Here is a 20,845-nt window from a genome sequence, read left to right as displayed (position 1 = left end):
CTGCTCTAGAAAGAGTGCAAAGAAGAGCAACCAAAATTATCCCGGGTTTAAAAGGCATGTCGTATGCAGACAGGCTAAAAGAATTGAATCTATACAGTCTTGAACAAAGAAGACTACGCGGCGATCTGATTCAAACATTCAAAATCCTAAAAGGTATAGACAATGTCAACCCAGGGGACTTATTTGACCTGAAAAAAGAAACAAGGACCAGGGCTCACAAATGGAGATGAGATAAAGGGGCATTCAGAACAGAAAATAGGACGCGCATTTTTTACACAGAGAATTGTGAGGGTGTGGCACAAACTCCCCTGTAATGTTGTTGAAGCTGACACCCTGGGATGCTTCAAGAAGCTGCTTGATGAGATTCTGGGATCATTAAGCTACTAACAACCAAACGAGCAAGATGGGCTGAATGGCCTCCTCTCGTTTGTAAACTTTCTTATGTTCTTATGTTCTTATAGAAACGTCAGCTCGATGAAACACTTTTTAATATCTTAAGAATAATAATGCTAAAATGATTGTCCTACGGGGATTTGAACTCAGATCACAGGATTGAAAGTCATGAGTGATAACCATTACACCATGGAAACCATATTTATGTGTCGGCCACTTAACTGTAATAAATACATCATTTTATTATTATTCTATTTTTTGTAAGCGTTTCTACTGCTGCTGTTTTAATTTGATACGTTTAGGTTATATTTTAGACAATTTGGTGGATTCTTGATCTCCTTAGTTCGATCTAGGCAGCGGTGAAGAACTTCAGATATTTTCCACAAGGGGGCGATACACCATGGCAGCGGCTAACCACAGTAGTATTGGTGTGAACCAAGCAGAAACTTAATATTTTTAAAAGCGTGAATATGAATTTACAGAAAAGAACTTTTCCAAAATATATAAATGAAAAAAGATAAATTGGTTGGCCAAGAAATAAACTATGGTATGCATTCTCTAGATTGTGGAACATTCATAGAAATAAACTTCCTGCTGATTTCCAAATTTCCTGAAGGAATCAGAGCCAGACAGAAGCACCTGCCATCAACCAAGTGCCTGAATCAGCTCCCTGCACACTGTATTACATTCCTCCATTTCCCAGCCTGGGTCAGCTCTCTGCACACTGTACTGCATTCCTCCATATCCCTGCCTGAGTCAACTCTGTGCACACTGTACTGCATTCCTCCATATCCCTGCCTGAATCAGTTCTCTGCACACTGTACTGCATTCCTCCATATCCCTGCCTGAATCAGCTCACTGCACACTGTACTGCATTTCTCCATATGCCTGCCTGAGTCAGCACTGCACACTGTACTGCATTCCTCAATATCCCTGCCTGAATCAGCTCTGCACACTGTACTGCATTCCTCCATATCCCTACCTGAATCAGCTCTTCACATTTTACTGCATTCCTCCATATCCCTCCCCGAATCAGCTCTTCACATTTTACTGCATTCCTCCATATCCCTGAATGAATCAGCTCTGCACACTGTACTGCATTCCTCCATATCCCTGTCTGAATCCGCTCTCTGCACACTGTACTGCATTCCTTCATATCCCTGCCTGAATCAGATATTTGCACACTGTACTGCATTCCTCCATATCCCTGTCTGAATCCGCTCTCTGCACACTGTACTGCATTCCTCCATATCCCTGTCTGAATCAGATCTCTGCACACGGTACTGCATTCCTCCATATCCCTGTATGAATCAGCTCTCTGCACACTGTACTGGATTCCTCCATATCCCTGCTTGAATCAGCTCTCTGCACACTGTACTGCATTTCTCCATATCCCTGCCTGAATCCGCTCTCTGCTCACTGTACTGCCTTCCTCCATATCCCTGCATGAATCAGCTCTCTGTACACGGTAATGCATTCCTTCATATCCCTGCCTGAATCAGCTCTCTGCACACTGTACTGCATTCCTCCATATCCCTGCCTGAATCCGCTCTCTACTCACTGTACTGCCTTCCTCCATATCCCTGCATGAATCAGCTCTCTGTACACGGTAATGCATTCCTTCATATCCCTGTCTGAATCAGCTCTCTGCACACGGTACTGCATTCCTCCATATCCCTGTCTGAATCAGCTCTCTGCACACTGTACTGCATTCCACCATATTGCTTCCTAAAACAGCTCTGCACACTGTACTGCATTCCTCCATGTCCCCGCCTGAATCAGCTCTCTGCACATTGTACTGCATTCCTCCATATCGCTGCCTGAATCAGCTCTGCACTGTACTGTATTCCTCTATTTTCCTGCCTGAATCAGCTCTGCACACAGTACTGCATTCCTCCATATCCCTGCCTGAATCAACTCTGCACACTGTACTGCATTCCTCCATGTCCCAGCCTGAATCAGCTCTCTGCACATTGTACTGCATTCCTCCATATCCCTGCCTGAATCAGATCTCTGCACATTGTACTGCATTTCTCCATATCGCTGCCTGAATCAGCTCTGCACACTGTACTGCATTCCTCCATATCCCTCCCAGAATCAGCTCTGCACATTGTACTGCATTCCTCCATATCCCTGTATGAATCAGCTCTCTGCACACTGCACTGCATTCCTCCATATCCCTGCCTGAATCAGCTCTCTGCACACTGTACTGCATTCCTCTATATCCCTGCCTGAGTCAGCCCTGTGCACACTATACTGCATTCCTCCATATCCCTACCTGAATCAGCTCTGCACACTGTACTGCATTCCTCCATATCCCTGCCTGAATCAGCTCTGCACACTGTACTGCATTCCTCCATATCCCTGCCTGAATCAGCTCTGCACACTGTACTGCATTCCTCCATATCCCTGCCTGAATCAGCTCTGCACACTGTACTGCATTCCTCCATATCCCTGCCTGAATCAGCTCTCTGCACACGGTACTGCATTCCTCAATGTCCCTGCCTGAATCAGCTCTCTGCACACTATACTGCATTCCTCCATATTGCTTCCTAAATCAGCTCTGCACACGGTACTGCATTCCTCCATATTCCTGCCTGAATCAGATCTCTGCACACTGTACTGCATTCCTTCATATCCCTGCCTGAATCAGCTCTCTGCACACTGTACTGCATTCCTCCATATCCCTGCCTGCATCAGCTCTCTGCACACTGTACTGCATTCCTCCATATCCCTGCAAAGGGTAAATATTTTAACTTCTAACTGAAATGAAAGCTTAACAAAAAACACCTCTATGAATCTGTGCTATACGATGAAAACATGAATAAAATCAGACATTGGTCTAATTAGTTTGTTATAAGGCTATGATTTTGATGCAGTACTTTTTAGTTCATTTTACTGGCAAGGTGCGGCAAAAAAAACAAGAATTCACGGAAAGTTGTCCAAATGTAGGTTTAGCTACATCAACATACACAAGAGCTTTTAAATAGTACACCAGAACCAATAATATAAAGACTTGCTTTTGACTGCTGGCAAGTTTAAATGTTACTTTAGAGTACAAAACTTTACCGTACAGACTTCAGACTCCGACATCATTTCTGGTAAGAGTCGAGGGTCTCAGTGTGACAAATGTTTGAAATTCTCCCTTTCGGGTTCCCTGTTGGTTGAGAGGACGGATGTACCAACGATGTCGCTTTTAAAACCTCTTGATAAGAGGTACAAACAGCACATTTACTTTAAATGTAAATGTATCCAATTTTGCGAATGCAATCTGTATTTTAAGTGTGAACAACAGCTGTGACCACTTTGCGCAGTCAAAAGTGCTGCGACACGACGCGTCCCGTACAGCAAATAGTGAAGCTGCACAGCTTGTAGTTGATTCATCTGCGATAGAAGGAATCTACGTAAGGAATTGATCATTTGACATATACTGGACTATACATTAGGTACATTTCTAACGAGATCACACTGATGTAGAACATATTTCTATATTTAAGTTAAATTATTTTCCTTACCACACTAAAGGAAAAAGAGTTTATATCACTTTTTAAAACGCAGAAACATGTACACTGACATACATTGTATTATTTGATCTGAAATACAAGTTACACAATTAATAAATAAAATCTAAAATAAAAAAAAACAACCACGAAGGGACTCGAACCCTCAATCTTCTGATTCGAAGTCATACGCCTTATCCATTAGGCCACGCGGTCTTTCACCGAAAGATAGCGTTTACGTAAATACTTTACTCTATAATTAGCGTAGTTTGTTCATAACGAAGCAAACAAATACAGCACTACCACAGTCCCAAAGAGGTACGGAATTAAAAAAGCAGCCAGTAGCCCCGCCCATACCCTAAAGCTATGTGCTTACCCAATTGGCGCTGCCTCTTGTCTGTTATTTTCCTATTGCTGAGTGATGCCCCGCCCCTCGTACTCAGGGCACAAATGGAATTGACTGACGCTTCTGTGAAGTAATGGTTTTATAAACAATACATACCGGTATGTGATTGTTAATATGAAATATATATAAAAGCGGCTGAAATGCAAACTGACAAAAAAAATCTAGCAGAGGATGGTTTCGATCCATCGACCTCTGGGTTATGGGCCCAGCACGCTTCCGCTGCGCCACTCTGCTTTTGCTCAGTTGTCAAATGTTTAATAAGATACTGTTAAATTAATTAATATAATGGACTATTTGTTACTATTTAATCATTGCGGTTAACGTTACTTTAGGGTGGTAAAGTTAAATTACCTTTACCAGACACCGTGTTTAAATGGTTACTGACGCTAACCATGTTGAAATATATGTTTATTCATTTTTATGAATAATAGCTGAAGAGAGGGGAAACGTCTGAAAGTTTATTATAAAACAGTCGTGAGAAAAAAACATACACGTTACACCCCAGATGGGACTCGAAACCACAATCCCTGGCTTAGGAGGCCAGTGCCTGATCCATTAGGCCACTGGGGCTCCTAAAGAAAATGTCATTCTTGTTCATATTTGTGTGCCTGACTATCGCTAAATACAGAATGAAAGGTAACCCAAAAAAAATTATTAACGCTTTACCTTTTTACCTGTACTGTACTCTGCAAGCTTTTTACGGTCACCTCGGATTTTTCAGTACAGGTTGCAAAAGCAGACAAAAGCAAATAAAAGTATTTCTGAGGGTTTTATACTTTAGATTTTATGGCTAAAAGGTGCCATCCCACAACTTTGCAGTGAATTTAAGAGTATTTAACGAAATGAGAAACGTCAGTTCGATGAAACACTTTTTAATAACTTAAGAATAATAATGCACTAAAACGAAGGTCCCACCGAGATTTGAACTCGGATCGCTGGATTCAGAGTCCAGAGTGCTAACCATTACACCATGGAACCCATATTTACGCCTTGGCCACGTTACTGTAATAAATGCATCATTTTATTATTCGCTTTTTTTTTTTTTTTTTTTTTGTGTGTGTAAGCGTTTCTACTGCGATTGTTTTAATTAGCACTAATCTTGGACTACCTTTCCCAGGGTAACATTACACAGTCCAAGATTGGTTTTAATCGGGCTGTGAAAGCAGCCGAATATGTTTACAATGACTTGGATCCGGGAATCCAGAGCTTTAAAAACTGTAATAAGTCCAGACTAGTTTGGAAAAGCTTGTCTTCGTTCAGACTGTATCACAATCCCCCATCCTTCACTGCTATGACATAATAGTGTTGCATTGAATTACTACTTTTTATAAAGCATGTTATTGTGAAGCATGTTTACTGACGTGCACCTTTTGTTTTTGTGTAGATCGCCTCACCATTACCTACTGTCGAAGCAGTGGCCCTGGAGGCCAGAATGTTAATAAAGGTATGGAAATGGAAGTCTTTGTTAAAATATTCACAAGCATGTTTAATGTACAGGGTGATCAGGAGCACTGTTGTGGGGAAGCATTCTCCACAGAGTTAACTAGACAGGCAACAACATCACAGGTTATAGAGAGTCAGCTACTGTTGTGTTATAGTACATTTTTCACATTCTGTTCTAGTAAACACACAAGCTGAAGTCCGGTTCCACATACAAACAGCTGATTGGATTCCTGAAGATGTGCGACAAAAGAGTATTTCTCAGGTAACATCAATACTAAGATTACATATTCACTGGAGCTGACTGCTAATAACATTGAAGAAATGTGAAAGTTAACTAACAGCTGGTGTGTAAAGGGTACATATTTTAACTTCTAACTGAAATGAAAGCTTAACAAAAAACACCTCTATGAATCTGTGCTATACGATGAAAACATGAATAAAATCAGACATTGGTCTAATTAGTTTGTTATAAGGCTATGATTTTGATGCAGTACTTTTTAGTTCGTTTTACTGGCAAGGTGCGGCAAAAAAACAAGAATTCACGGAAAGTTGTCCAAATGTAGGTTTAGCTACATCAACATACACATGAGCTTTTAAATAGTACACCAGAACCAATAATATAAAGACTTGCTTTTGACTGCTGGCAAGTTTAAATGTTACTTTAGAGTACAAAACTTTACCGTCCAGACTTCAGACTCCGACATCATTTCTGGTCAGAGTCGAGGGTCTCAGTGCGACAAATGTTTGAAATTCTCCCTTTCGGGTTCCCTGTTGGTTGAGAGGACGGATGTACCAACGATGTCGCTTTTAAAACCTCTTGATAAGAGCTACAAACTCAGCACATTTACTTTAAATGTATCCAATTTTGCGAATGCAATCTGTATTTAAAGTGTGAACAACAGCTGTGACCACTTTGCGCAGTCAAAAGTGCTGCGACACGACGCGTCCCGTACAGCAAATAGTGAAGCTGCACAGCTTGTAGTTGATTCATCTGCGATAGAAAGAATCTACGTAAGGAATTGATCATTTGACATATACTGGACTATACATTAGGTACATTTCTAACGAGATCACACTGATGTAGAACATATTTCTATATTTAAGTTAAATTATTTTCCTTACCACACTAAAGGAAAAAGAGTTTATATCACTTTTTAAAACGCAGAAACATGTACACTGACTTACATTGTATTATTTGATCTGAAATACAAGTTACACAATTAATAAATAAAATCTAAAATAAAAAACCGACCACGAAGGGACTCGAACCCTCAATCTTCTGATTCGAAGTCAGACGCCTTATCCATTAGGCCACGCGGTCTTTCACCGAAAGAGAGCGTTTTCGTAAATACTTTACTCTATAATTAGCGTAGTTTGTTCATAACGAAGCAAACAAATACAGCACTACCACAGTCCCAAAGAGGTACGGAATTAAAAAAGCAGCCAGTAGCCCCGCCCATACCCTAAAGCTATGTGCTTACCCAATTGGCGCTGCCTCTTGTCTGTTATTTTCCTATTGCTGAGTGATGCCCCGCCCCTCGTACTCAGGGCACAAATGGAATTGACTGACGCTTCTGTGAAGTAATGGTTTTATAAACAATACATAGCGGTATGTGATTGTTAATATGAAATATATATAAAAGCGGCTGAAATACAAACTGAAAAAAAATCTAGCAGAGGATGGTTTCGATCCATCGACCTCTGGGTTATGGGCCCAGCACGCTTCCGCTGCGCCACTCTGCTTTTGCTCAGTTGTCAAATGTTTAATAAGATACTGTTAAATTAATTAATATAATGGACTACAGTTTAATCATAGCGGTTAACGTTACTTTAGGGTGGTAAGGTTAAATTGCCTTTACCAGACACCGTGTTTAAATGGTTACTGACGCTAACCATGTTGAAATATATGTTTATTTATTTTGATGAATAATAGCTGAAGAGAGGGGAAACGTCTGGAAAGTTTATTATAAAACAGTCGTGAGAAAAAAAAAACATACACGTTACACCCCAGATGGGACTCGAACCCACAATCCCTGGCTTAGGAGGCCAGTGCCTTATCCATTAGGCCACTGGGGCTCCTAAAGAAAGCGCTGTTCTTGCTCATATTTGTGTGCCTGACTATCGCTAAATAGAGAATGGAAGGTAACCCCCCCAAAAATGATTAACGCTTTACCTTTTTACCTGTACTGTACTCTGCAAGCTTTTTACGGTCACCTCGGACTTTTCAGTACAGGTTGCAAAAGCAGACAAAAGCAAATAAAAGTATTTCTGAGGGTTTTATACTTTAGATTTTATGGCTAAAAGGTGCCATCCCACAACTTTGCAGTGAATTTCTCAGCATTTATTATGATAGAAACGTCAGTTCGACGAAACACTTTTTAATAACTTAAGAATAATAATACACTAAAACGAAGGTCCCACCGAGATTTGAACTCGGATCGCTGGATTCAGAGTCCAGAGTGCTAACCATTACACCATGGAACCCATATTTACGCCTTGGCCACGTTACTGTAATAAATGCATCATTTTATTATTCGCTTTTTTTTTTTGTTTGTGTAAGCGTTTCTACTGCGATTGTTTTAATTAGCACTAATCTTGGACTACCTTTCACAGGGTAACATTACACAGTCCAAGATTGGTTTTAATCGGGCTGTGAAAGCAGCCGAATATGTTTACAATGACTTGGATCCGGGAATCCAGAACTTTAAAAACTGTAATAAGTCCAGACTAGTTTGGAAAAGCTTGTCTTCGTTCAGAATGTATCACAATCCCCCATCCTTCACTGCTATGACATAATAGTGTTGCATTGAATTACTACTTTTTATAAAGCATGTTATTGTGAAGCATGTTTACTGACGTGCACCTTTTGTTTTTGTGTAGATCGCCTCACCATTACCTACTGTCGAAGCAGTGGCCCTGTGGGCCAGAATGTTAATAAAGGTATGGAAATGGAAGTCTTTGTTAAAATATTCACAAGCATGTTTAATGTACAGGGTGATCAGGAGCACTGTTGTGGGGAAGCATTCTCCACAGAGTTAACTAGACAGGCAACAACATCACAGGTTATAGAGAGTCAGCTACTGTTGTGTTATAGTACATTTTTCACATTTTGTTCTAGTAAACACACAAGCTGAAGTCCGGTTCCACATACAAACAGCTGATTGGATTCCTGAAGATGTGCGACAAAAGATTATTTCTCAGGTAACATCAATAGTAAGATTACATATTCACTGGAGCTGACTGCTAATAACATTGAAGAAATGTGAAAGTTAACTAACAGCTGGTGTGTAAAGGGTACATATTTTAACTTCTAACTGAAATGAAAGCTTAACAAAAAACACCTCTATGAATCTGTGCTATACGATGAAAACATGAATAAAATCAGACATTGGTCTAATTAGTTTGTTATAAGGCTATGATTTTGATGCAGTACTTTTTAGTTCGTTTTACTGGCAAGGTGCGGCAAAAAAACAAGAATTCACGGAAAGTTGTCCAAATGTAGGTTTAGCTACATCAACATACACATGAGCTTTTAAATAGTACACCAGAACCAATAATATAAAGACTTGCTTTTGACTGCTGGCAAGTTTAAATGTTACTTTAGAGTACAAAACTTTACCGTACAGACTTGAGACTCCGACATCATTTCTGGTCAGAGTCGAGGGTCTCAGTGCGACAAATGTTTGAAATTCTCCCTTTCGGGTTTCCCTGTTGGTTGAGAAGACGGATGTACCAACGATGTCGCTTTTAAAACCTCTTGATAAGAGCTACAAACTCAGCACATTTACTTTAAATGTATCCAATTTTGCGAATGCAATCTGTATTTAAAGTGTGAACAACAGCTGTGACCACTTTGCGCAGTCAAAAGTGCTGCGACACGACGCGTCCCGTACAGCAAATAGTGAAGCTGCACAGCTTGTAGTTGATTCATCTGCGATAGAAGAAATCTACGTAAGGAATTGATCATTTGACATATACTGGACTATACATTAGGTACATTTCTAACGAGATCACACTGATGTAGAACATATTTCTATATTTAAGTTAAATTATTTTCCTTACAACACTAAAGGAAAAAGAGTTTATATCACTTTTTAAAACGCAGAAACATGTACACTGACTTACATTGTATTATTTGATCTGAAATACAAGTTACACAATTAATAAATAAAATCTAAAATAAAAAACCGACCACGAAGGGACTCGAACCCTCAATCTTCTGATTCGAAGTCAGACGCCTTATCCATTAGGCCACGCGGTCTTTCACCGAAAGAGAGCGTTTACGTAAATACTTTACTCTATAATTAGCGTAGTTTGTTCATAACGAAGCAAACAAATACAGCACTACCACAGTCCCAAAGAGGTACGGAATTAAAAAAGCAGCCAGTAGCCCCGCCCATACCCTAAAGCTATGTGCTTACCCAATTGGCGCTGCCTCTTGTCTGTTATTTTCCTATTGCTGAGTGATGCCCCGCCCCTCGTACTCAGGGCACAAATGGAATTGACTGACGCTTCTGTGAAGTAATGGTTTTATAAACAATACATACCGGTATGTGATTGTTAATATGAAATATATATAAAAGCGGCTGAAATGCAAACTGACAAAAAAAATCTAGCAGAGGATGGTTTCGATCCATCGACCTCTGGGTTATGGGCCCAGCACGCTTCCGCTGCGCCACTCTGCTTTTGCTCAGTTGTCAAATGTTTAATAAGATACTGTTAAATTAATTAATATAATGGACTATTTGTTACTATTTAATCATTGCGGTTAACGTTACTTTAGGGTGGTAAAGTTAAATTACCTTTACCAGACACCGTGTTTAAATGGTTACTGACGCTAACCATGTTGAAATATATGTTTATTCATTTTTATGAATAATAGCTGAAGAGAGGGGAAACGTCTGAAAGTTTATTATAAAACAGTCGTGAGAAAAAAACATACACGTTACACCCCAGATGGGACTCGAAACCACAATCCCTGGCTTAGGAGGCCAGTGCCTGATCCATTAGGCCACTGGGGCTCCTAAAGAAAATGTCATTCTTGTTCATATTTGTGTGCCTGACTATCGCTAAATACAGAATGAAAGGTAACCCAAAAAAAATTATTAACGCTTTACCTTTTTACCTGTACTGTACTCTGCAAGCTTTTTACGGTCACCTCGGATTTTTCAGTACAGGTTGCAAAAGCAGACAAAAGCAAATAAAAGTATTTCTGAGGGTTTTATACTTTAGATTTTATGGCTAAAAGGTGCCATCCCACAACTTTGCAGTGAATTTAAGAGTATTTAACGAAATGAGAAACGTCAGTTCGATGAAACACTTTTTAATAACTTAAGAATAATAATGCACTAAAACGAAGGTCCCACCGAGATTTGAACTCGGATCGCTGGATTCAGAGTCCAGAGTGCTAACCATTACACCATGGAACCCATATTTACGCCTTGGCCACGTTACTGTAATAAATGCATCATTTTATTATTCGCTTTTTTTTTTTTTTTTTTTTTTGTGTGTGTAAGCGTTTCTACTGCGATTGTTTTAATTAGCACTAATCTTGGACTACCTTTCCCAGGGTAACATTACACAGTCCAAGATTGGTTTTAATCGGGCTGTGAAAGCAGCCGAATATGTTTACAATGACTTGGATCCGGGAATCCAGAGCTTTAAAAACTGTAATAAGTCCAGACTAGTTTGGAAAAGCTTGTCTTCGTTCAGACTGTATCACAATCCCCCATCCTTCACTGCTATGACATAATAGTGTTGCATTGAATTACTACTTTTTATAAAGCATGTTATTGTGAAGCATGTTTACTGACGTGCACCTTTTGTTTTTGTGTAGATCGCCTCACCATTACCTACTGTCGAAGCAGTGGCCCTGGAGGCCAGAATGTTAATAAAGGTATGGAAATGGAAGTCTTTGTTAAAATATTCACAAGCATGTTTAATGTACAGGGTGATCAGGAGCACTGTTGTGGGGAAGCATTCTCCACAGAGTTAACTAGACAGGCAACAACATCACAGGTTATAGAGAGTCAGCTACTGTTGTGTTATAGTACATTTTTCACATTCTGTTCTAGTAAACACACAAGCTGAAGTCCGGTTCCACATACAAACAGCTGATTGGATTCCTGAAGATGTGCGACAAAAGAGTATTTCTCAGGTAACATCAATACTAAGATTACATATTCACTGGAGCTGACTGCTAATAACATTGAAGAAATGTGAAAGTTAACTAACAGCTGGTGTGTAAAGGGTACATATTTTAACTTCTAACTGAAATGAAAGCTTAACAAAAAACACCTCTATGAATCTGTGCTATACGATGAAAACATGAATAAAATCAGACATTGGTCTAATTAGTTTGTTATAAGGCTATGATTTTGATGCAGTACTTTTTAGTTCGTTTTACTGGCAAGGTGCGGCAAAAAAACAAGAATTCACGGAAAGTTGTCCAAATGTAGGTTTAGCTACATCAACATACACATGAGCTTTTAAATAGTACACCAGAACCAATAATATAAAGACTTGCTTTTGACTGCTGGCAAGTTTAAATGTTACTTTAGAGTACAAAACTTTACCGTCCAGACTTCAGACTCCGACATCATTTCTGGTCAGAGTCGAGGGTCTCAGTGCGACAAATGTTTGAAATTCTCCCTTTCGGGTTCCCTGTTGGTTGAGAGGACGGATGTACCAACGATGTCGCTTTTAAAACCTCTTGATAAGAGCTACAAACTCAGCACATTTACTTTAAATGTATCCAATTTTGCGAATGCAATCTGTATTTAAAGTGTGAACAACAGCTGTGACCACTTTGCGCAGTCAAAAGTGCTGCGACACGACGCGTCCCGTACAGCAAATAGTGAAGCTGCACAGCTTGTAGTTGATTCATCTGCGATAGAAAGAATCTACGTAAGGAATTGATCATTTGACATATACTGGACTATACATTAGGTACATTTCTAACGAGATCACACTGATGTAGAACATATTTCTATATTTAAGTTAAATTATTTTCCTTACCACACTAAAGGAAAAAGAGTTTATATCACTTTTTAAAACGCAGAAACATGTACACTGACTTACATTGTATTATTTGATCTGAAATACAAGTTACACAATTAATAAATAAAATCTAAAATAAAAACCCGACCACGAAGGGACTCGAACCCTCAATCTTCTGATTCGAAGTCAGACGCCTTATCCATTAGGCCACGCGGTCTTTCACCGAAAGAGAGCGTTTTCGTAAATACTTTACTCTATAATTAGCGTAGTTTTTTCATAACGAAGCAAACAAATACAGCACTACCACAGTCCCAAAGAGGTACGGAATTAAAAAAGCAGCCAGTAGCCCCGCCCATACCCTAAAGCTATGTGCTTACCCAATTGGCGCTGCCTCTTGTCTGTTATTTTCCTATTGCTGAGTGATGCCCCGCCCCTCGTACTCAGGGCACAAATGGAATTGACTGACGCTTCTGTGAAGTAATGGTTTTATAAACAATACATAGCGGTATGTGATTGTTAATATGAAATATATATAAAAGCGGCTGAAATACAAACTGAAAAAAAATCTAGCAGAGGATGGTTTCGATCCATCGACCTCTGGGTTATGGGCCCAGCACGCTTCCGCTGCGCCACTCTGCTTTTGCTCAGTTGTCAAATGTTTAATAAGATACTGTTAAATTAATTAATATAATGGACTACAGTTTAATCATAGCGGTTAACGTTACTTTAGGGTGGTAAGGTTAAATTGCCTTTACCAGACACCGTGTTTAAATGGTTACTGACGCTAACCATGTTGAAATATATGTTTATTTATTTTGATGAATAATAGCTGAAGAGAGGGGAAACGTCTGGAAAGTTTATTATAAAACAGTCGTGAGAAAAAAAAAACATACACGTTACACCCCAGATGGGACTCGAACCCACAATCCCTGGCTTAGGAGGCCAGTGCCTTATCCATTAGGCCACTGGGGCTCCTAAAGAAAGCGCTGTTCTTGCTCATATTTGTGTGCCTGACTATCGCTAAATAGAGAATGGAAGGTAACCCCCCCAAAAATGATTAACGCTTTACCTTTTTACCTGTACTGTACTCTGCAAGCTTTTTACGGTCACCTCGGACTTTTCAGTACAGGTTGCAAAAGCAGACAAAAGCAAATAAAAGTATTTCTGAGGGTTTTATACTTTAGATTTTATGGCTAAAAGGTGCCATCCCACAACTTTGCAGTGAATTTCTCAGCATTTATTATGATAGAAACGTCAGTTCGACGAAACACTTTTTAATAACTTAAGAATAATAATACACTAAAACGAAGGTCCCACCGAGATTTGAACTCGGATCGCTGGATTCAGAGTCCAGAGTGCTAACCATTACACCATGGAACCCATATTTACGCCTTGGCCACGTTACTGTAATAAATGCATCATTTTATTATTCGCTTTTTTTTTTTGTTTGTGTAAGCGTTTCTACTGCGATTGTTTTAATTAGCACTAATCTTGGACTACCTTTCACAGGGTAACATTACACAGTCCAAGATTGGTTTTAATCGGGCTGTGAAAGCAGCCGAATATGTTTACAATGACTTGGATCCGGGAATCCAGAACTTTAAAAACTGTAATAAGTCCAGACTAGTTTGGAAAAGCTTGTCTTCGTTCAGAATGTATCACAATCCCCCATCCTTCACTGCTATGACATAATAGTGTTGCATTGAATTACTACTTTTTATAAAGCATGTTATTGTGAAGCATGTTTACTGACGTGCACCTTTTGTTTTTGTGTAGATCGCCTCACCATTACCTACTGTCGAAGCAGTGGCCCTGTGGGCCAGAATGTTAATAAAGGTATGGAAATGGAAGTCTTTGTTAAAATATTCACAAGCATGTTTAATGTACAGGGTGATCAGGAGCACTGTTGTGGGGAAGCATTCTCCACAGAGTTAACTAGACAGGCAACAACATCACAGGTTATAGAGAGTCAGCTACTGTTGTGTTATAGTACATTTTTCACATTTTGTTCTAGTAAACACACAAGCTGAAGTCCGGTTCCACATACAAACAGCTGATTGGATTCCTGAAGATGTGCGACAAAAGATTATTTCTCAGGTAACATCAATAGTAAGATTACATATTCACTGGAGCTGACTGCTAATAACATTGAAGAAATGTGAAAGTTAACTAACAGCTGGTGTGTAAAGGGTACATATTTTAACTTCTAACTGAAATGAAAGCTTAACAAAAAACACCTCTATGAATCTGTGCTATACGATGAAAACATGAATAAAATCAGACATTGGTCTAATTAGTTTGTTATAAGGCTATGATTTTGATGCAGTACTTTTTAGTTCGTTTTACTGGCAAGGTGCGGCAAAAAAACAAGAATTCACGGAAAGTTGTCCAAATGTAGGTTTAGCTACATCAACATACACATGAGCTTTTAAATAGTACACCAGAACCAATAATATAAAGACTTGCTTTTGACTGCTGGCAAGTTTAAATGTTACTTTAGAGTACAAAACTTTACCGTACAGACTTGAGACTCCGACATCATTTCTGGTCAGAGTCGAGGGTCTCAGTGCGACAAATGTTTGAAATTCTCCCTTTCGGGTTTCCCTGTTGGTTGAGAAGACGGATGTACCAACGATGTCGCTTTTAAAACCTCTTGATAAGAGCTACAAACTCAGCACATTTACTTTAAATGTATCCAATTTTGCGAATGCAATCTGTATTTAAAGTGTGAACAACAGCTGTGACCACTTTGCGCAGTCAAAAGTGCTGCGACACGACGCGTCCCGTACAGCAAATAGTGAAGCTGCACAGCTTGTAGTTGATTCATCTGCGATAGAAGAAATCTACGTAAGGAATTGATCATTTGACATATACTGGACTATACATTAGGTACATTTCTAACGAGATCACACTGATGTAGAACATATTTCTATATTTAAGTTAAATTATTTTCCTTACAACACTAAAGGAAAAAGAGTTTATATCACTTTTTAAAACGCAGAAACATGTACACTGACTTACATTGTATTATTTGATCTGAAATACAAGTTACACAATTAATAAATAAAATCTAAAATAAAAAACCGACCACGAAGGGACTCGAACCCTCAATCTTCTGATTCGAAGTCAGACGCCTTATCCATTAGGCCACGCGGTCTTTCACCGAAAGAGAGCGTTTACGTAAATACTTTACTCTATAATTAGCGTAGTTTGTTCATAACGAAGCAAACAAATACAGCACTACCACAGTCCCAAAGAGGTACGGAATTAAAAAAGCAGCCAGTAGCCCCGCCCATACCCTAAAGCTATGTGCTTACCCAATTGGCGCTGCCTCTTGTCTGTTATTTTCCTATTGCTGAGTGATGCCCCGCCCCTCGTACTCAGGGCACAAATGGAATTGACTGACGCTTCTGTGAAGTAATGGTTTTATAAACAATACATAGCGGTATGTGATTGTTAATATGAAATATATATAAAAGCGGCTGAAATGCAAACTGACAAAAAAAATCTAGCAGAGGATGGTTTCGATCCATCGACCTCTGGGTTATGGGCCCAGCACGCTTCCGCTGCGCCACTCTGCTTTTGCTCAGTTGTCAAATGTTTAATAAGATACTGTTAAATTAATTAATATAATGGACTATTTGTTACTATTTAATCATTGCGGTTAACGTTACTTTAGGGTGGTAAAGTTAAATTACCTTTACCAGACACCGTGTTTAAATGGTTACTGACGCTAACCATGTTGAAATATATGTTTATTCATTTTTATGAATAATAGCTGAAGAGAGGGGAAACGTCTGAAAGTTTATTATAAAACAGTCGTGAGAAAAAAACATACACGTTACACCCCAGATGGGACTCGAAACCACAATCCCTGGCTTAGGAGGCCAGTGCCTGATCCATTAGGCCACTGGGGCTCCTAAAGAAAATGTCATTCTTGTTCATATTTGTGTGCCTGACTATCGCTAAATACAGAATGAAAGGTAACCCAAAAAAAATTATTAACGCTTTACCTTTTTACCTGTACTGTACTCTGCAAGCTTTTTACGGTCACCTCGGATTTTTCAGTACAGGTTGCAAAAGCAGACAAAAGCAAATAAAAGTATTTCTGAGGGTTTTATACTTTAGATTTTATGGCTAAAAGGTGCCATCCCACAACTTTGCAGTGAATTTAAGAGTATTTAACGAAATGAGAAACGTCAGTTCGATGAAACACTTTTTAATAACTTAAGAATAATAATGCACTAAAACGAAGGTCCCACCGAGATTTGAACTCGGATCGCTGGATTCAGAGTCCAGAGTGCTAACCATTACACCATGGAACCCATATTTACGCCTTGGCCACGTTACTGTAATAAATGCATCATTTTATTATTCGCTTTTTTTTTTTTTTTTTTTTTGTGTGTGTAAGCGTTTCTACTGCGATTGTTTTAATTAGCACTAATCTTGGACTACCTTTCCCAGGGTAACATTACACAGTCCAAGATTGGTTTTAATCGGGCTGTGAAAGCAGCCGAATATGTTTACAATGACTTGGATCCGGGAATCCAGAGCTTTAAAAACTGTAATAAGTCCAGACTAGTTTGGAAAAGCTTGTCTTCGTTCAGACTGTATCACAATCCCCCATCCTTCACTGCTATGACATAATAGTGTTGCATTGAATTACTACTTTTTATAAAGCATGTTATTGTGAAGCATGTTTACTGACGTGCACCTTTTGTTTTTGTGTAGATCGCCTCACCATTACCTACTGTCGAAGCAGTGGCCCTGGAGGCCAGAATGTTAATAAAGGTATGGAAATGGAAGTCTTTGTTAAAATATTCACAAGCATGTTTAATGTACAGGGTGATCAGGAGCACTGTTGTGGGGAAGCATTCTCCACAGAGTTAACTAGACAGGCAACAACATCACAGGTTATAGAGAGTCAGCTACTGTTGTGTTATAGTACATTTTTCACATTCTGTTCTAGTAAACACACAAGCTGAAGTCCGGTTCCACATACAAACAGCTGATTGGATTCCTGAAGATGTGCGACAAAAGAGTATTTCTCAGGTAACATCAATACTAAGATTACATATTCACTGGAGCTGACTGCTAATAACATTGAAGAAATGTGAAAGTTAACTAACAGCTGGTGTGTAAAGGGTACATATTTTAACTTCTAACTGAAATGAAAGCTTAACAAAAAACACCTCTATGAATCTGTGCTATACGATGAAAACATGAATAAAATCAGACATTGGTCTAATTAGTTTGTTATAAGGCTATGATTTTGATGCAGTACTTTTTAGTTCGTTTTACTGGCATGGTGCGGCAAAAAAACAAGAATTCACGGAAAGTTGTCCAAATGTAGGTTTAGCTACATCAACATACACATGAGCTTTTAAATAGTACACCAGAACCAATAATATAAAGACTTGCTTTTGACTGCTGGCAAGTTTAAATGTTACTTTAGAGTACAAAACTTTACCGTCCAGACTTCAGACTCCGACATCATTTCTGGTCAGAGTCGAGGGTCTCAGTGCGACAAATGTTTGAAATTCTCCCTTTCGGGTTCCCTGTTGGTTGAGAGGACGGATGTACCAACGATGTCGCTTTTAAAACCTCTTGATAAGAGCTACAAACTCAGCACATTTACTTTAAATGTATCCAATTTTGCGAATGCAATCTGTATTTAAAGTGTGAACAACAGCTGTGACCACTTTGCGCAGTCAAAAGTGCTGCGACACGACGCGTCCTGTACAGCAAATAGTGAAGCTTCACAGCTTGTAGTTGATTCACCTGCGATAGAAGGAATCTACGTAAGGAATTGATCATTTGACATATACTGGACTATACATTAGGTACATTTCTAACGAGATCACACTGATGTAGAACATATTTCTATATTTAAGTTAAATTATTTTCCTTACCACACCAAAGGAAAAGAGCCTATATCACTTTTTAAAACGCAGAAACATGTACACTGACTTACATTGTATTATTTGATCTGAAATACAAGTTACACAATTAATAAATAAAATCTAAAATAAACAAACGACCACGAAGGGACTCGAACCCTCAATCTTCTGATTCGAAGTCAGACGCCTTATCCATTAGGCCACGCGGTCTTTCACCGAAAGAGAGCGTTTACGTAAATACTTTCATCTATAATTAGCGTAGTTTGTACTACAGTATCAACGAAATATGTTTTCATAACAAAGCAAACAAGTACAGAACTACCACAGTCCCAAAGAGGTACGGTATTAAAAAAGCAGCCTTGTCTGTTATTTTCCTATTGCTGAGTGATGCCCCGCCCCTCGTACTCAGGGCACAAATGGAATTGACTGACGCTTCTGTGAAGTAATGGTTTTATAAACAATACATACCGGTATGTGATTGTTAATATGAAATATATATTAAAGCGGCTGAAATACAAACTGACAAAAAAAAGCTAGCAGAGGATGGTTTCGATCCATCGACCTCTGGGTTATGGGCCCAGCACGCTTCCGCTGCGCCACTCTGCTTTTGCTCAGTTGTCAAATGTTTAATAAGATACTGTTAAATTAATTAATATAATGGACTACTATTTAATCATTAGCGGTTAACGTTACTTTAGGGTGGTAAGGTTAAATTGCCTTTACCAGACACCGTGTTTAAATGGTTACTGACGCTAACCATGTTGAAATATATGTTTATTTATTTTGATGAATAATAGCTGAAGAGAGGGGAAACGTCTGGAAAGTTTATTATAAAACAGTCGTGAGAAAAAAACATACACGTTACACCCCAGATGGGACTCGAAACCACAATGCCTGGCTTAGGAGGCCAGTGCCTGATCCATTAGGCCACTGGGGCTCCTAAAGAAAATGTCATTCTTGTTTATATTTGTGTGCCTGACTATCGCTAAATACAGAATGAAAGGTAACCCAAAAAAAATTATTAACGCTTTACCTTTTTACCTGTACTGTACTCTGCAAGCTTTTTACGGTCACCTCGGATTTTTCAGTACAGGTTGCAAAAGCAGACAAAAGCAAATAAAAGTATTTCTGAGGGTTTTATACTTTAGATTTTATGGCTAAAAGGTGCCATCCCACAACTTTGCAGTGAATTTAAGAGTATTTAATGAACTGAGAAACGTCAGTTCGATGAAACACTTTTTAATAACTTAAGAATAATAATGCACTAAAACGAAGGTCCCACCGAGATTTGAACTCGGATCGCTGGATTCAGAGTCCAGAGTGCTAACCATTACACCATGGAACCCACATTTACGCCTTGGCCACGTAACTGTAATAAATACATCTTTTTTTTTTTTTTTTTTTTTTTTTTTTTTTTTTTGTAAGCGTTTCTACTGCGATTGTTTTAATTAGCACTAATCTTGGACTACCTTACCCAGGGTAACATTACGCAGTCCAAGATTGGTTTTAATCGGGCTGTGAAAGCAGCCGAATATGTTTACAATGACTTGGATCCGGGAATCCAGAGCTTTAAAAACTGTAATAAGTCCAGACTAGTTTGGAAAAGCTTGTCTTCGTTCAGACTGTATCACAATCCCCCATCCTTCACTGCTATGACATAATAGTGTTGCATTGAATTACTACTTTTTATAAAGCATGTTATTGTGAAGCATGTTTACTGACGTGCACCTTTTGTTTTTGTGTAGATCTCCTCACCATTACCTACTGTCGAAGCAGTGGCCCTGGAGCCAGAATGTTAATAAAGGTATGGAAATGGAAGTCTTTGTTAAAATATTCACAAGCATGTTTAATGTACAGGGTGATCAGGAGCACTGTTGTGGGGAAGCATTCTCCACAGAGTTAACTAGACAGGCAACAACATCACAGGTTACAGAGAGTCAGCTACTGTTGTGTTATAGTACATTTTTCGCATTTTGTTCTAGTAAACACACAAGCTGAAGTCCGGTTCCACATACAAACAGCTGATTGGATTCCTGAAGATGCGCGACAAAAGATTATTTCTCAGGTAACATCAATACTAAGATTACATATTCACTGGAGCTGACTGCTAATAACATTGAAGAAATGTGAAAGTTAACTAACAGCTGGTGTGTAAAGGGTAAATATTTTAACTTCTAACTGAAATGAAAGCTTAACAAAAAACA

The 20,845-nt window shown here is 39.0% G+C and overlaps 14 non-coding genes across 14 annotated transcripts; all 14 read right to left on the bottom strand.

Annotated features, from left to right (window-relative positions):
* Positions 1–4,036: 4,036 nt before the first annotated feature.
* Positions 4,037–4,109, bottom strand: trnar-ucg (transfer RNA arginine (anticodon UCG)). Its single transcript has one exon. It is a non-coding gene; the product is annotated as a tRNA-Arg (tRNA).
* A 1,096-nt stretch (positions 4,110–5,205) lies between these two features.
* On the bottom strand, positions 5,206–5,277 carry trnaq-cug (transfer RNA glutamine (anticodon CUG)). The gene has a single exon. It is a non-coding gene; the product is annotated as a tRNA-Gln (tRNA).
* Positions 5,278–6,990: 1,713 nt separating this feature from the next.
* On the bottom strand, positions 6,991–7,063 carry trnar-ucg (transfer RNA arginine (anticodon UCG)). Its single transcript has one exon. It is a non-coding gene; the product is annotated as a tRNA-Arg (tRNA).
* A 682-nt stretch (positions 7,064–7,745) lies between these two features.
* Positions 7,746–7,818, bottom strand: trnar-ccu (transfer RNA arginine (anticodon CCU)). The gene has a single exon. It is a non-coding gene; the product is annotated as a tRNA-Arg (tRNA).
* Positions 7,819–8,154: 336 nt separating this feature from the next.
* trnaq-cug (transfer RNA glutamine (anticodon CUG)) lies at positions 8,155–8,226 on the bottom strand. The gene has a single exon. It is a non-coding gene; the product is annotated as a tRNA-Gln (tRNA).
* A 1,704-nt stretch (positions 8,227–9,930) lies between these two features.
* On the bottom strand, positions 9,931–10,003 carry trnar-ucg (transfer RNA arginine (anticodon UCG)). Its single transcript has one exon. It is a non-coding gene; the product is annotated as a tRNA-Arg (tRNA).
* Positions 10,004–11,099: 1,096 nt separating this feature from the next.
* Positions 11,100–11,171, bottom strand: trnaq-cug (transfer RNA glutamine (anticodon CUG)). The gene has a single exon. It is a non-coding gene; the product is annotated as a tRNA-Gln (tRNA).
* A 1,714-nt stretch (positions 11,172–12,885) lies between these two features.
* On the bottom strand, positions 12,886–12,958 carry trnar-ucg (transfer RNA arginine (anticodon UCG)). The gene has a single exon. It is a non-coding gene; the product is annotated as a tRNA-Arg (tRNA).
* Positions 12,959–13,640: 682 nt separating this feature from the next.
* trnar-ccu (transfer RNA arginine (anticodon CCU)) lies at positions 13,641–13,713 on the bottom strand. The gene has a single exon. It is a non-coding gene; the product is annotated as a tRNA-Arg (tRNA).
* Positions 13,714–14,049: 336 nt separating this feature from the next.
* Positions 14,050–14,121, bottom strand: trnaq-cug (transfer RNA glutamine (anticodon CUG)). The gene has a single exon. It is a non-coding gene; the product is annotated as a tRNA-Gln (tRNA).
* Positions 14,122–15,825: 1,704 nt separating this feature from the next.
* trnar-ucg (transfer RNA arginine (anticodon UCG)) lies at positions 15,826–15,898 on the bottom strand. The gene has a single exon. It is a non-coding gene; the product is annotated as a tRNA-Arg (tRNA).
* A 1,096-nt stretch (positions 15,899–16,994) lies between these two features.
* On the bottom strand, positions 16,995–17,066 carry trnaq-cug (transfer RNA glutamine (anticodon CUG)). Its single transcript has one exon. It is a non-coding gene; the product is annotated as a tRNA-Gln (tRNA).
* Positions 17,067–18,778: 1,712 nt separating this feature from the next.
* trnar-ucg (transfer RNA arginine (anticodon UCG)) lies at positions 18,779–18,851 on the bottom strand. Its single transcript has one exon. It is a non-coding gene; the product is annotated as a tRNA-Arg (tRNA).
* A 1,063-nt stretch (positions 18,852–19,914) lies between these two features.
* Positions 19,915–19,986, bottom strand: trnaq-cug (transfer RNA glutamine (anticodon CUG)). Its single transcript has one exon. It is a non-coding gene; the product is annotated as a tRNA-Gln (tRNA).
* Positions 19,987–20,845: the final 859 nt, after the last annotated feature.

The sequence above is a fragment of the Acipenser ruthenus genome, chromosome 17 (genome assembly GCF_902713425.1).
Source record: "Acipenser ruthenus chromosome 17, fAciRut3.2 maternal haplotype, whole genome shotgun sequence".
NCBI lineage: Eukaryota > Metazoa > Chordata > Actinopteri > Acipenseriformes > Acipenseridae > Acipenser > Acipenser ruthenus.
The sequence above is the reverse complement of the archived record's forward strand: the minus strand, read 5'-3'. Positions and strand labels throughout refer to the sequence as shown.